Genomic DNA, 13,529 nt, shown 5'->3' with positions numbered 1-13,529 from the left:
TGGATTTCGCTAATAAAACCAAACAGGTCAAAAGAACTAAAGTAATGAGACTTTCGTTGTATAAAAGCGATGGACGTCGCTAAGAAGACCGAATGGGTCAAATTGGAGTTTTGATGTAAACCGGAAAGGTTGCATAGTTAATACTCTGAAGTAATACCCGAGTATGAGTAGAAATTCATTATACGTGTTATCCGAGAATCGAAAACACGGATTAAAAGTCAAAAACTCAGGTGTTGAGTATGACAAAGTATGCACAATTCCGTATAAGGAATTCGTGTTAAGTTGGTTCAATTAGTTTTAGTTGAACGAGTCAAATAAACAACACTCACATATAAAGATAACGGGTGCATACATAAGGGTAGTAACCCAGGTAAATGACAATAATCATAGTATTGACATTCAGGCGAAAATGATGTAGTTACATAAGCTCGTTTTCTTAAATATGAAAACCGGTCAATTAAGTTCTTAAATAATTCCTAAGCCGAAAGCTTAAAGGATAGGAATTCATAAATCTGGATGATGGATTCTGAGTCTAAAATATGGGCGATCAATTTACGATCATGTAGAAAGAAACGGAATGTAAAACAGGTCAAAATAGAGAGAGTTATGACCATTTAGGTGAAAATTTGTTTTGCTGAAACTATGCAGCATCGGATTTCAAAACTTTCTGTCGAAATGATGATCTCGCGCCCTGCGACGGCCAAAGGCCTTTACGGTCGCGACCCGCCAGAAATGTCGAGCCCCGCAACGGCTTTCTCTTAACTCTGTCGCGCTACGCGACAGCCTACAAGGCTGCTGAAATGTTTTTATTTGATTGTTTTGGTCATGTGAACTTATTTGTACACAGTATAACTCTTCATTGTTAGACTTCTAATTAATTGTGGCCTTTGGTTTATCATATAAATAAAATAAACTATATGACATTATTATCCTAAGTATTAATTATAAGTCATTATTTGATGGAAATAATGACATTAGGAAGAATGTGTAGGGTTACCCTTTGGGTGTCCATAACACAAGAATAAATGGGGAATAAACTACACCAAATAAGAACTCTCTAATTTTACTTTCCTCTAAATCTTGATCCATCCCAAGAGGACACTCTAAAGTGGAACCAAGGACATCTTGACGGGAATTATAGCTTTATCATCATCCGCAAAGATAACCATACCATCAAGTACGTATCTTCATTTGGTGTTCATGTTTATATGTATGATATGATTGAATAACATGATTATATTCTTTAGTTGTTTAAAGATATAATCAACATGTGGTATCAGAGCACTATGTTGATTATATCAATCCAATCATAAAGAGAATTCATTCGATGGTATGTGATCTTCATGACAAATTTACAATTTGTTGGAATTGTATAAAGTGTTCTTCTGTAAATTTCACAAATCCGAATTCATAATTTACAAATAGATAATTGGATTATGTGTGATATGAATTAGAAGATCACAAACTGTTTTATTTTTCAACTTACGATATTAATGAATTATTTTAATAGATCACTGAACCTTTTTTCTAATTGGTGATATCATTGAATTAATTTAATTTAATTTAATTTAACATTATATTATTTGAATTGGTTTGACTACAATGTTTTTCCATGAACAAATTCATAATATCATGCATATGAATTTATTCAAAGTCATAGCTATAGATATTGTTCGAATAGGTGATGTAGATAATTTATCCCTTTTGAAATATCTATTGCAGAATAATATGTCCTTTTGGATATATTTGCCTAAAGTGACGGTGGCATCTTAGTACATATTAAAGATTGCATAAATAGAATTTGTAGACATATTCTGTTTGTTTTTGCCTAAGCAAATTAGTTTAAATTAATGGTCATATTTGATGCATGCCAATACCCTACTGTATGGTTTTGTTTTACTAATTTTCAAGCCTAGTTGCATAAATATGAATCTTATGGTTTCTTCATATTCATATGTATTGGTTATTTTAGGTTAAGGATGAAATAATTTTATTAATGTGATTAAATTAATGCACTTGAATTGTTTAATGTAATTAAATGGTGTACTTGATAAGATCCTTGGTATTTCTTGTTTAGAATAATTAAATGATGTACTTGATAAGACCCTTGGTATTTGCTGTTTAATGTAATTAAATGATGTACTTGATAAGACTCTTGGTATTTGCAATTTAAGTTCAATCTTATCATTTACTCCAACAACATATTATGTTCTTGATTTTATTTTGTTCACAAATAAATAGAACTTATTTCATGTATTGTGAAATATGCTCATTATGAAATTTATGTAATATTTGATGGACAGCGAAACAAATTGTATTTTAGTATTATTTCTAGTTTTCTAGAACAAATAATTATTGTTTCCTCTTAGTTTCTTACAAAGTAAATGATGCCATTTCATTTTATGTAATTACATGTATTGTTTTACAATGAACCTAAAGCCAAATGGTTTGATGATACATATAATAAATTATAAGCCTAATTACATGGATATATCATTTCTTGCCCAAAGGTGTTATGATATATTTGTGCGCTTTATTTTATCGTATATAGGCACGTTCATAATTCATGAATTTTGGTCATAGCCAAAGCAAAGCCAAAATTCAAATAGAACATTAAGTCGGTTTATTGTGTTCATAATACATGAACTTTGGTCAAAGCCAAAGCGAAGCCAAAGTTCATTCCGAACAATAAGTTAGTCTATTATGGTATCTTTATAATGCATAAATTTTGGTCAAAGCCAAAGCGAAGCCAAAGTTGATGTAAAACATCAAGATACTATTTTATTTTATGTATGTTCATAATGTCTGAATTTTGGTCATAGCCAAAGTGAAGCTAAAATTCAGATAGAATCTTAATTAATCTACTATTTTGGTGTTATAATAGATTTTATCTTCAATATACTTATCTTTGTCTACCTTGCTTGATTACTCCTAAATAGATTACTCCAACTTTTCTGTTTGCATTGATCTAGCATCCACTTTTAGCCCTAGCCTTGGAATTAAATTATTGACTGGGGCAAACTTTGCCACATAGAGGGATACGGTTAAACTTACTCTTGGTTTGGTGGATCTTGATTATGCCCTGAGGCATGACCCTCCTGCTGCTCTGACTACTGAAAGCACTGCAGATCAGAAAATAGAGCATGAAAAGTGGGAAAGGTCTAACAGAATTTCTCTTATGGTTATCAAGAATTCCATCACAAGTGCCATTAGGGGAGCTATGTGACATCTGTGTCTCATCGACCATCAAACAAATACCAAATCAATGAAATATTGTGTTTCATACTTGGGATTTGTAAAATATGTGTATCATTTTCACATATCAATTCTTGTTCGATTTCGAGCTTTAAATCACTTTCTGGAAGGTTATACGCAAACTGATGCGTAAACATAATCAGTTTATTGCAATAAACACTCTGGAACAGTGACATAGGCTTAACATACCTTAAATAACCTTTACACAACTTAGAAATAAGTTTTGGAGGGTTTGGTGTGTCGAAATCAAGTTTATTCGATCGCAGGGACTATTTGCATCAAACTGCAAAAGTATACCGAATCGGACGGTAACGAACATTCCGGAACTTGATCATAAGTTAAATTTGCCCTAAATATCCTTTACATAGCTTAGAAATAGGCCTTGAGGTGTTTGGTGCGCAAAAAATAAACTTTTAGATCAAACAGGGAATAAAAGCGTCAAAAAGCAAGTTTGCATTTTCACGCATATCTTACGTTCTGAATATATCCGGACATCCAACAATTTATGTAATCATTAAAATATTTTATTTTAGTGATTGGCATGATAAAATTCCATTCGTCGCATAATTTGGATCGTTTTTCACGTCCGTTCGTGTTTCGTCGTAATTAACCAAATAACGTGATCGTACGACCAAACGAACCGACATCCGACATATTTTCAAGCATGTTTCATGTCCCTTATGCTTAAGCATCATTGTAGAGCCTTGAAAATGGTTTAACGGGCCCTAAACATGTTGAAAATGACATTTAACACTTGTAGGGACCAAAGTTGTAATTATTAAAACTGTTTCTTAGCTGAACAGCGGATGCGGGGCGTAAGCCAGCACTGGCTCGTACGCGGGGCGCAACAGACCATTAGGTCTGCAAAACTCTGTTTCCAGCTTGATCCAGTTGTTCCCTTGGTTTGGACATGGTTTCTTTGAGTCTATGGGCTTGTTTTAGGCATCCATGGTATTACAAAACAGGGGGTACACATGTAAGGGTCAGATTAAAGCTCATTTATCGAGGAATGATCCTAACGGTGGCCCGAAATCTATAAATACCCCCATGTTTTCATTCCAAACCCACACTTGATATGATTATTTCTCTAAGTTGGAGTTCCTACACTTCATACCTGAGAATTTTTAGATCAAATATCCATTGCTTGGACCTCTTGTAAGTGTCTTTCGTTCTTTTATGCGTTTTTAAGCGTGAAAGTCAAATAGTGTTTGACTTTCTGCTTTGACCGGTCAATGGTCAACACGAAGTTCGTTTGAACTTCGCAACGTGAGCGTAATCACGATGGTCATAGTCCTGTGTGACTATACCTACTGATTACCACGTTATTTAGGCATAGTGACGAGTCATAGTTTCGGTCAAAATGCGCGTTTATGCGTATTTTGCAACCAAACTATTCTTGGGTATCAAAACCCTTTGTTTGATATCAAACTTGTTTTCTAACTTCGTTAAACATGTTTAACTCGTCACTTTAGGTTAGTGCTTATATAGGGTCGTAAGATAAGCGTTCTAAACAACCGCTTAGACTTTCGCACCCGACCCGTTTGGTCGATCATTAGGATCCGACCAAGCATTTATTGTGACCATAGTTGTATAGGGAATAACCTTCCTAGGTTATACCTTATGGTCACTTCGTTTAGTTAGTTGTATGATACGTAGTTTATATGCCTTAGGAAAATGACCAAAATGCCCTTTTTTACGCATAATTTCATTTTAAGCATAAGTAACCTAAATTTTGACATCTAAACTGATTAGGCATCATTATTAGACAACTTAAGGCATATAATACTTGTCATAGGACTAGTTAGACGGTCAGAACACGTTTTACGCGAACGACGCGTTAAAGTAGCGTAAGCTACCTAAACGGGTCATAATGAGTCGTAAGCACTTAGGTTAGGTTTCGATTTGGTATATAGGCTTTGTTAAACCATATCATATAAGTTCCAACACTCATCTGGTTTACGAAACCTCATCCTATCTGATCTTCCGATTTAGGTCCGGTTATTAATGTAGTTACCTATATTAGGTGCCGTTTGATTCCGTGATCCCTCTAGCTTTGCTTGGTTGTTATTCAAGACTTCTAAGCATCCTCAAGTGAGTACATAGTCCCCTCTTTTACCGTTTTAAACTGTTTTGTGGTGAAACACATGTGCTTACTTGTTACTTTCGTGCCTTTCATGCTTTTATATCATATACTTGCTATGTTCATTAGTATGCATATAGTACATGAGTTCATTATGTTTTGCTATGTATGTTCACTTAGCATGCTAGCACATTGATTTTCATATATTACATTTTGTTGCATATGTTCATCCAACATATGGACACATTGTTTTACATTTTGAACTGTTTGAACCGTTTGGAACTGTTTGATCTATGTTAATTATATGGACTGTTGGAACCGTTTGATCTATATGAACCATTTGGGACTATTTGATCTATGTGAACCGTTTGGAACTGTTTGATCTATGTGAACCGTTTGGAACTGTTTGAACCATTGGGTTAGGGAAGTGATTAGGTAACGGGGCGGGTGTAATGTGATAAAAGCATGGTGGATACGCCGCTGGTATTTCCTATATATAAGTGCTTTTAACACATTATATTTGTTTACGTTATCTAGATCACTTGGGCAAGTGTTTTCAAAACAAAGTTATATTACAAGGTTTTTCTAACAATATAAACCATTCGAGTTTTATTTCAAAAACGATTTACAATCTGGGTTTACATAAACAAATGTTTTTAGTTAAGATTCATGGCATCAAGGTTTTATAAACTATAACTAATCTGTTTTGACTTGGTTATTTCAATTTATATTACAAACATTTTACAAAACTAGGTTTTCTAATATCAATTAATGAAGTTGTTCAAGTTATTTCAAATGTAAACGAGCCATGAATCTGACACTCACATAAAACCTATGTACTCGCCGGCATTTTTACGCCGACGTATTTTCACATATGTTTCAGGTACCATAGTTGATGATGTTTGATGATGATATTGGTGCATGCTCACATAGGAACAGACGAGGCCTTAATGACTTAATAACAATGAAAGTCTATTTGTTCATGTTTTGTTTCTAATTTCAATGCAATGTAACACATTTAATTCAATAAAACAGAACTTCAATCCATGTGTTATGAAACAATGATTCTGTTACGACACTCCCCGACGTTTCTGTTACACCCCACCACGTAAAACAACAAAACGTGGCGGAAACGTCGGGGAGTGTTGTAACAGAATCATTGTTTCACAACCATGGAATAAATAATTTTGTTTTATTGAATAAATGAACTCATTGTTTTAATACAATCAAATAAGTACAACTATTATCTTTCAAGTTTTAAAGTCGCTAAGGCACGTGTCCATCCTAAGTGTAGCATATATCATCAATCATCACAGAGCAGTACCTGAAACATGTGTAAAAATAGGTACGTCAGCATAAAAATGCCTGTGAGATACATAGGTTTTATTGATTTTAGGATCCATGACTTATAAGTTTAAAGAAAAAGAATGCTTAAGAAAAGTAGTCATGATCCTTGAAAAAGGTCTTCTTTTATAAATCATACTAAAATTTATAAGAAATCAGATGATATAAAATAATAATACATAGGAAGTTAAATAAGTAAGTAGAATAAGTTTGTAAAAAAATATATTGTTTGAAAAACAATATTTTGATAAAAAGGTTTATAGTATATATAAAAATATACTTTGATTTAAGAAAGTCGAATAAATATTATATTAGAATATATTTAAGTTCCAAAACCGTTAACCCAAGTGTACTAAATAACGCCACGATATGTAATGCGATGAAAACACTTATATATAAGAAGTACCAGCGGCGTATCTACCATGTTTTCATCACATTACACCCTTCCCGTTATCTAAACACTAACTAAATCCCAATTGTTAAACAAATAGTATATTAAATATACTTTAGTTGTTAAAAATAATAATTTTCAGTAGTATATTAAAAGTATACTTTGGATTTATAAATAACATATTAAACTATGTTTTGGTTTGAAATAACATATTAAAACTATGCTTAGGATTATGAAAATAACATATCAAACTATGTTTTAATGATTAACAAAATATATGTTGGTTTTTGTACAATATCCCATATGAGAGCATATCAAACTATACTTTTGGGAGTATAACTTAACATACAAAAATAATGTGATTTAAGAATACATTCAGACCTAGTGCATCAAAATACACCTTTGAGACTATAGAAATACCACAAAGGCAATCCCTATTTGGATGGAGCAACAAATTGGTTTCAGACATTCCATGACAACAGGAATGGGGTGTCAAATCCTATAGCGCTATATCATACTACCAACCGGTCTGCTAAACAAAAATAAGTACTATTCCAACAATTAATTTTATAATTTTTGGAAAAATCAGTGTTTAAACCATATATAGTCATTTAGTTTGTCAAAAGATAAGTACTAACATGTATAATCAATTATACTTTGAAATCATGAAAATAACAGATAGGTACACATGCTTCACCCCAAAACAGTTGAAAACAGTAAAAGAGGGGATTATGTGCTCACTTGAGAGTGCTTAGAAGTCTTGAACAACTACCAAGCAAGCTAGAGGGAGCACGGAATCAAACGGCACCTAATATTGATAACTACATAAATAAACCGGACCTAAATCGGGAGATCGGATAGTATGAGGTCTCGTGAACCAAATGAGCGTGGGAACTCATATGATATGGTCTAACAACGCCTACATACTAAAATGAAACCTATCCTAAGTGCTTTCGACCCATTATGATCCATTAAGGTAGCTTATGCTACTTTAACGCGTCGCGCGCGCAATGCACGTTTGAGACGTCTAACTAGCCCTATGACAAGTATTATATGCCAAAACATGCTTAAATATGTTACTTAATCAGTTATGTGACAAAAATTTAGGTTATATATGCTTAATTACCAATTATGTATGAAAAGGGCATTTTGGTAATTTACCTAAGGCATATAAACTACTTATCATACAACTACTTAAACTAGGTGACCATAAGGTATACCCTCGGAAGGTTATTCCCTATGCAACTATGGTCACTAAACATGTTTGGTCGAATCCTAATGATCGACCAAATGGGTCGTGTTTGAAAGTCTAAGCGGGTGTTTAGTCCGCTTGACTTACGACTCTACACAAGCACTAAACTAAAAGTGACGAGCTAAACATGTCGAAACATGTTTAACAAAGTTAGAAAACAGGTTTGGTATCAAAACAAACGGTTTTGATACCTATAAGTAGCTTGGTTACAAAATACGCGAGAATACGCATTTTGACCGAAGCTACGACTCGTCACTGAGCCTAGATAACGTGGTAATCAGTAGGTATAGTCACTAGGGACTATGACCATCGTGATTACGCTCACGTTATGAAGTTCAAACGAACTTCGCGTTGACCATAAACTGGTCAAAGCAGAAAGTCAAACGCAGTTTGACTTTAACGACAAAAACGAATGAAAAGAATGAAAGAATACTTACAGAAGGTCCCCGCAAGATTTGACCCGATTCACTCTCAGGTAGGAAGCATATACTTCCACTTAGAGAGCTTGAATCAGATTCAAATGTGAGGAATGAATGAAATGGTGGGGGGTATTTATAGGAAATCTAGAACCGTTAGGATCGTTTATCGGGAAACGAGCTTCGATCCTAGCCCTCCATGTGTGCCCCTTGTTTTGTAATACCATTAGAGCCCCTAGAATGAGCCCATGGTGTCCAAAATACCATTTGCAAGAGGTAAAACCAGGTGCAACAGCAGTTAACAGGCTGTAAAATGATTTTTGCATATCTGACATGCTCTCGCGGGCCGCGTAAGATTCTATGGGGGCTTACGCGGGCCGCCTGAGGTCCCTGATCTGCACATAAGTTTCAGAAATTGCAGTTTTGGTCCCTGCATGCTTTTAAGGCCATTTTTGATGCGTTTAAGGCCCGTTAAACCATTTTCAAGGCTCTACAATGATGCCTAAGTATAGGGGACATGAAACATGCTCAAAAATATCTCGGATGTCGGTTCGTTTGGTCGTACGATCGCGTTATTCGCTTAATTACGACGAAAGTCGTAACGAACGCAAAAACGATCCAAATTAAGCGACGAATGAAATTTTTATCATGCCAATCACTAAAACATAATATTTTAATGATTACATAAGTTTTTGGATGTCCGGATATATTCAGAACATAAGATATGCGCGAAAATGCACTTTTTGACGCTTTTAGTCCCTGAATGACCAAAAGTTTATTTTTTGCACACCAAACACCTCAAAGCCTATTTCTAAGCTATGTAAAGGATATTTAGGGCATATTTAACTTATGATCAAGTTCCGGAAGGTTCGTTACTATACATATCGATATAGTTTCGCAGTTTGACACAATTAGTCCCTACGATCGAACAAACTTGATTTCAACACACCAAACCCTCCAAAACTTCTTTCTAAGTTATGTAAAGGTTATTTAAGGTATTTTAAGCCTATTTCACTATTTCGGAGTGTTTGTTGCATTAAACTGGTTATATCTACGCATCAGAGCGCGTATAATGTAACATTTGTGCTTGTAATCATTGTGAACAGTTCAGTTATCAATAAAACAATGTTATTTTATCCCAATGTTTGTTTGGTTGTGTTTTACATTTTTCATGTTTTGACTTTTGTCCAATTTCAAACTCTACATCGCTTTCTGGAGAATTATACGTAAACTGGTGCGTAAACGTACTCAGTTTAATGCGACAAATACTCCGGAACATCAACATATACTCAACATACCTTAAATAACCTTTACATAACTTAGAAATAAGTTTTGAAGGCTTTGGTATGGCAAAAACAAGTTAATTCGCTTACAGGGACTAAACTTGACAAACTGCAAAAGTATGCCAATTTGAACTGTAACAAACATTCCGGAACATGTCCATAAGTTAAACATACCATAAATATCCTTTACATAGCTTAGAAATAGGCTTTGAGGGGTTTGGTATGCTAAAACAACTTTTGGATCATTCAGGGACCAAAAGTGTCAAAAAGTGCACAAGTTTGCACTTTCGCGCATAACTTACGTTCTGAATACATCCGGACATCCAAAAATTTATGTAAGCATTATAATATTATGCCTTAGTGTTTGGCATGAGAAAAATCCATTCGTCGCGTCATTTGGATCATTTTTCGCGCTTATGCGCATTCCGTCGTAATTAACCGAACACCGTGATCGTACGGCCAAACGAACCAACATCCGACATATTTTTGAGCATGTTTCATGTCCATAATGTTTAGGCATCATTTTAGGGCCTTAAAGTTGGCTTTACAGGTCTTAGAAGTGTCGGAAATGGCTTAAACATGCAACAGGGACCTAAACTGTAAATTCTGCAAGTGGTGCAGATCAGACGGGGCCATGCGGCCCGCATTAGTCTGGCCTGCACCTTCACGCGGGCCGCATCAGACTAGCAGATCAGATAAGATCGATTAGTCAGCAAATCTCAGCTGATTAAACCTCATCCACATGTTCTTACTTGCCCTTTCAGCTCACTAAGGGTCATTTTCAGTAACCACAAGTTTTCGACAAATGTACGCACGAGATTCGATCACGTTTTTCAAGAAACAATCCTAACGGTTCGGGAAATACTATAAAAACCCCCCCAATTCTTGCAAAAACCCACACAATCTGATCAAGAGCTCTAAGTTAGAACCTTTGTTTCATACCTGAGCCATTTTGATCTAGATTAGCATTCGGGGACCCTCCGTAAGTCTTCTTTCGTTCTTTTATTCGCTTTTCGAGTCCGAAAGTCAACGTTTTGTTGACTTTCTGCATTGACCAGCCTATGGTCAACCCGAAGTTCATTAGAACTTCATAACGTGAGCGTGATCACGATGGTTATAGTCCGTAGTGACTATACCTACTGATTACCACGTTATCTAGGCTCAGTGACGAGTCGTAGTTTCGGCCAAAATGCGCATTCTTGCGTATTTTGTAACCAAACTACTCGTGAGCATCAAAGCCGTTTGTTTTGATGCCAAACCTGTTTTCTAAACTTAGTTAAGCATGTTCTAACATGCTTAGCTCGTCACTTTTAGTATAGTGCTTATATAGGGTCGTAAGGTAAGCGATCTAAACCATCGCTTATACTTTCGAAACTGACCCATTTGGTCGATCATTAGGATCCGACCAAACACATTAGGTGACCTTAGCTATAACCTTCCGAGGTTATGCCTTGTGGTCACGATGTTAGGCGTTCCAAACGCGTTCTACGCGAACGACGCGTAAAGGTAGCATAAGCTACCTAAACGGGTCGAAATGGATCGTAAGCACTTAGGTTAGGTTTCATTTTAGTATGTAGGCTTTGTTAAACCATATTTCACGAGTCTCCATACTCGTTTGGTTTGCGAACCCGCATACTATCCGATCCTTCCGATTTTGGTCCGGTATATTAATATAGCTACCTATTAGGTGCCGTTTGATATCTTGTGATCTCTAGCATTATCTGGTTATTATACAAGGAATTCAAAGCAATCTCAGGTGAGTACATTGAACCCCTCTTTTACTGTTTTCCAAACTGTTTTGGGGTGAAACACATGTGCCTACTTGTTACTTTCATGCTTTCCATGTTTCCACATCATATATCTGCTATGTTCGTTAGTACATTATAATACATGATTTCATTACATTCCATGCTATGTATGCCCATTGTGTGCGTACTTAGTACATTGTTTTACATTGCATTTCATGCTATGTATTCCCATTGTGTGCGTACTTAGTACGTTGCTTTACATCACATTTCATGCTATGTATACCCATTGTGTGCGTACCTAGTACATTGCTTTACATTACATTTCGTGCTATGTATGCCATTGTGTGCGTACCTAGTACATTGCTTTACATTACATTACATTTCATGCTATGTATGCCCATTGTGTGCGTACTTAGTACATTGCTTTACATTACATTTCATGCTATGTATGCCCATTGTGTGCGTACTTAGTACATTGTTTTACATTGCATTTCATGCTATTTATGCCCATTGTGTGCATACTTAGTACAATGGTTTACATCACATGCCTTCATTTTGGTATGACATTTGGTTTGTTTAACATGGAACAATACATTCATTAACACTAGCTACGCCATTCGTTAGTAGGTAGTGGTACCATAGGAATTGACAACTCCCGTTCCTGAAATCCTGGGTTTGTTTGGATTGGAAGGAATGACCGAATTCGATATACATAACTTAGATAACCTTTAATTTGTTTAAGGGTTTATCGCCACAGTCTCAAGGCTTGGATGTATGCATATTTTACAATACCACACAAATGTTTATATCAGTAGAGCATGCATTGTTCCACAAAACATAACGTTGATTTAAACCATGTTTTACTTCAACACCTTGTTTTGTGCATTTTTACATATGGTTTAGTTGATACATCTCACTTACCATACAAGATATATTTTGGGTACACATTACATGATCTACATTAAACATAAACATTTTGACATTGATATACATACTTGGTGGTTTACATTGAACATAGACATTTCGATATGGTTTACACAATAACACTTGACAATTGATTTATACATGAACAAATTACATGGTGGTCGGTTTGGGTAAATGGTTGGAGTAACGTGGCGTATGTAATATGATACAAACATGGTGGATACGCCGCTGGTACTTCCTATATATAAATGCTTGTATAATATTACATATCGTAGCGTTATCTAAGCCATTTCAGTTTAGACACATTACATTTTACACAAATAACATACTCTTCACAAGACATTATTTTTACAAACAACTTATCTTATTCAACTCATTTTACTTGGTTACTCGTTTAACCTTACACTTATCTATACATATCATCTGAAATTATCGTTTTTCAAATGGTTTACAAAGCAAGACAAATTACAAGGTTCATGACTGACTGTTATTAAACATTTCTTTAAACTCAAGTCATGAATCCCATTTTCACAAGACCTATGTATCTCACAGGCATTTTTATGCTGACGTACCTACTTTCACATGTGTTTTCAGGAGCTATTCCATAGGATGATGATCATGACACTAGGGCGGACCTGTGCCTTAGAGCCTAAAAACGAAGATAGACTAGTTTAATTATGTTATGAACTTTGTATTTCCTGTTTTTAAACGATGTAACACTCGTGTTTAATAAATAAAATACAACTTTGTATGCCATGGTTATGAAACAAATTAATTCTGTCCACAACACTCCCCGGCGTTTCCGCCGCGGTTGCACGTTACACGCGGCCGGGGTG

The sequence above is a fragment of the Helianthus annuus genome, chromosome 8, assembly GCF_002127325.2.
Source record: "Helianthus annuus cultivar XRQ/B chromosome 8, HanXRQr2.0-SUNRISE, whole genome shotgun sequence".
In the NCBI taxonomy this organism is placed as follows: Eukaryota; Viridiplantae; Streptophyta; class Magnoliopsida; order Asterales; family Asteraceae; genus Helianthus; species Helianthus annuus.
Note: the sequence above shows the minus strand (reverse complement) of the source record.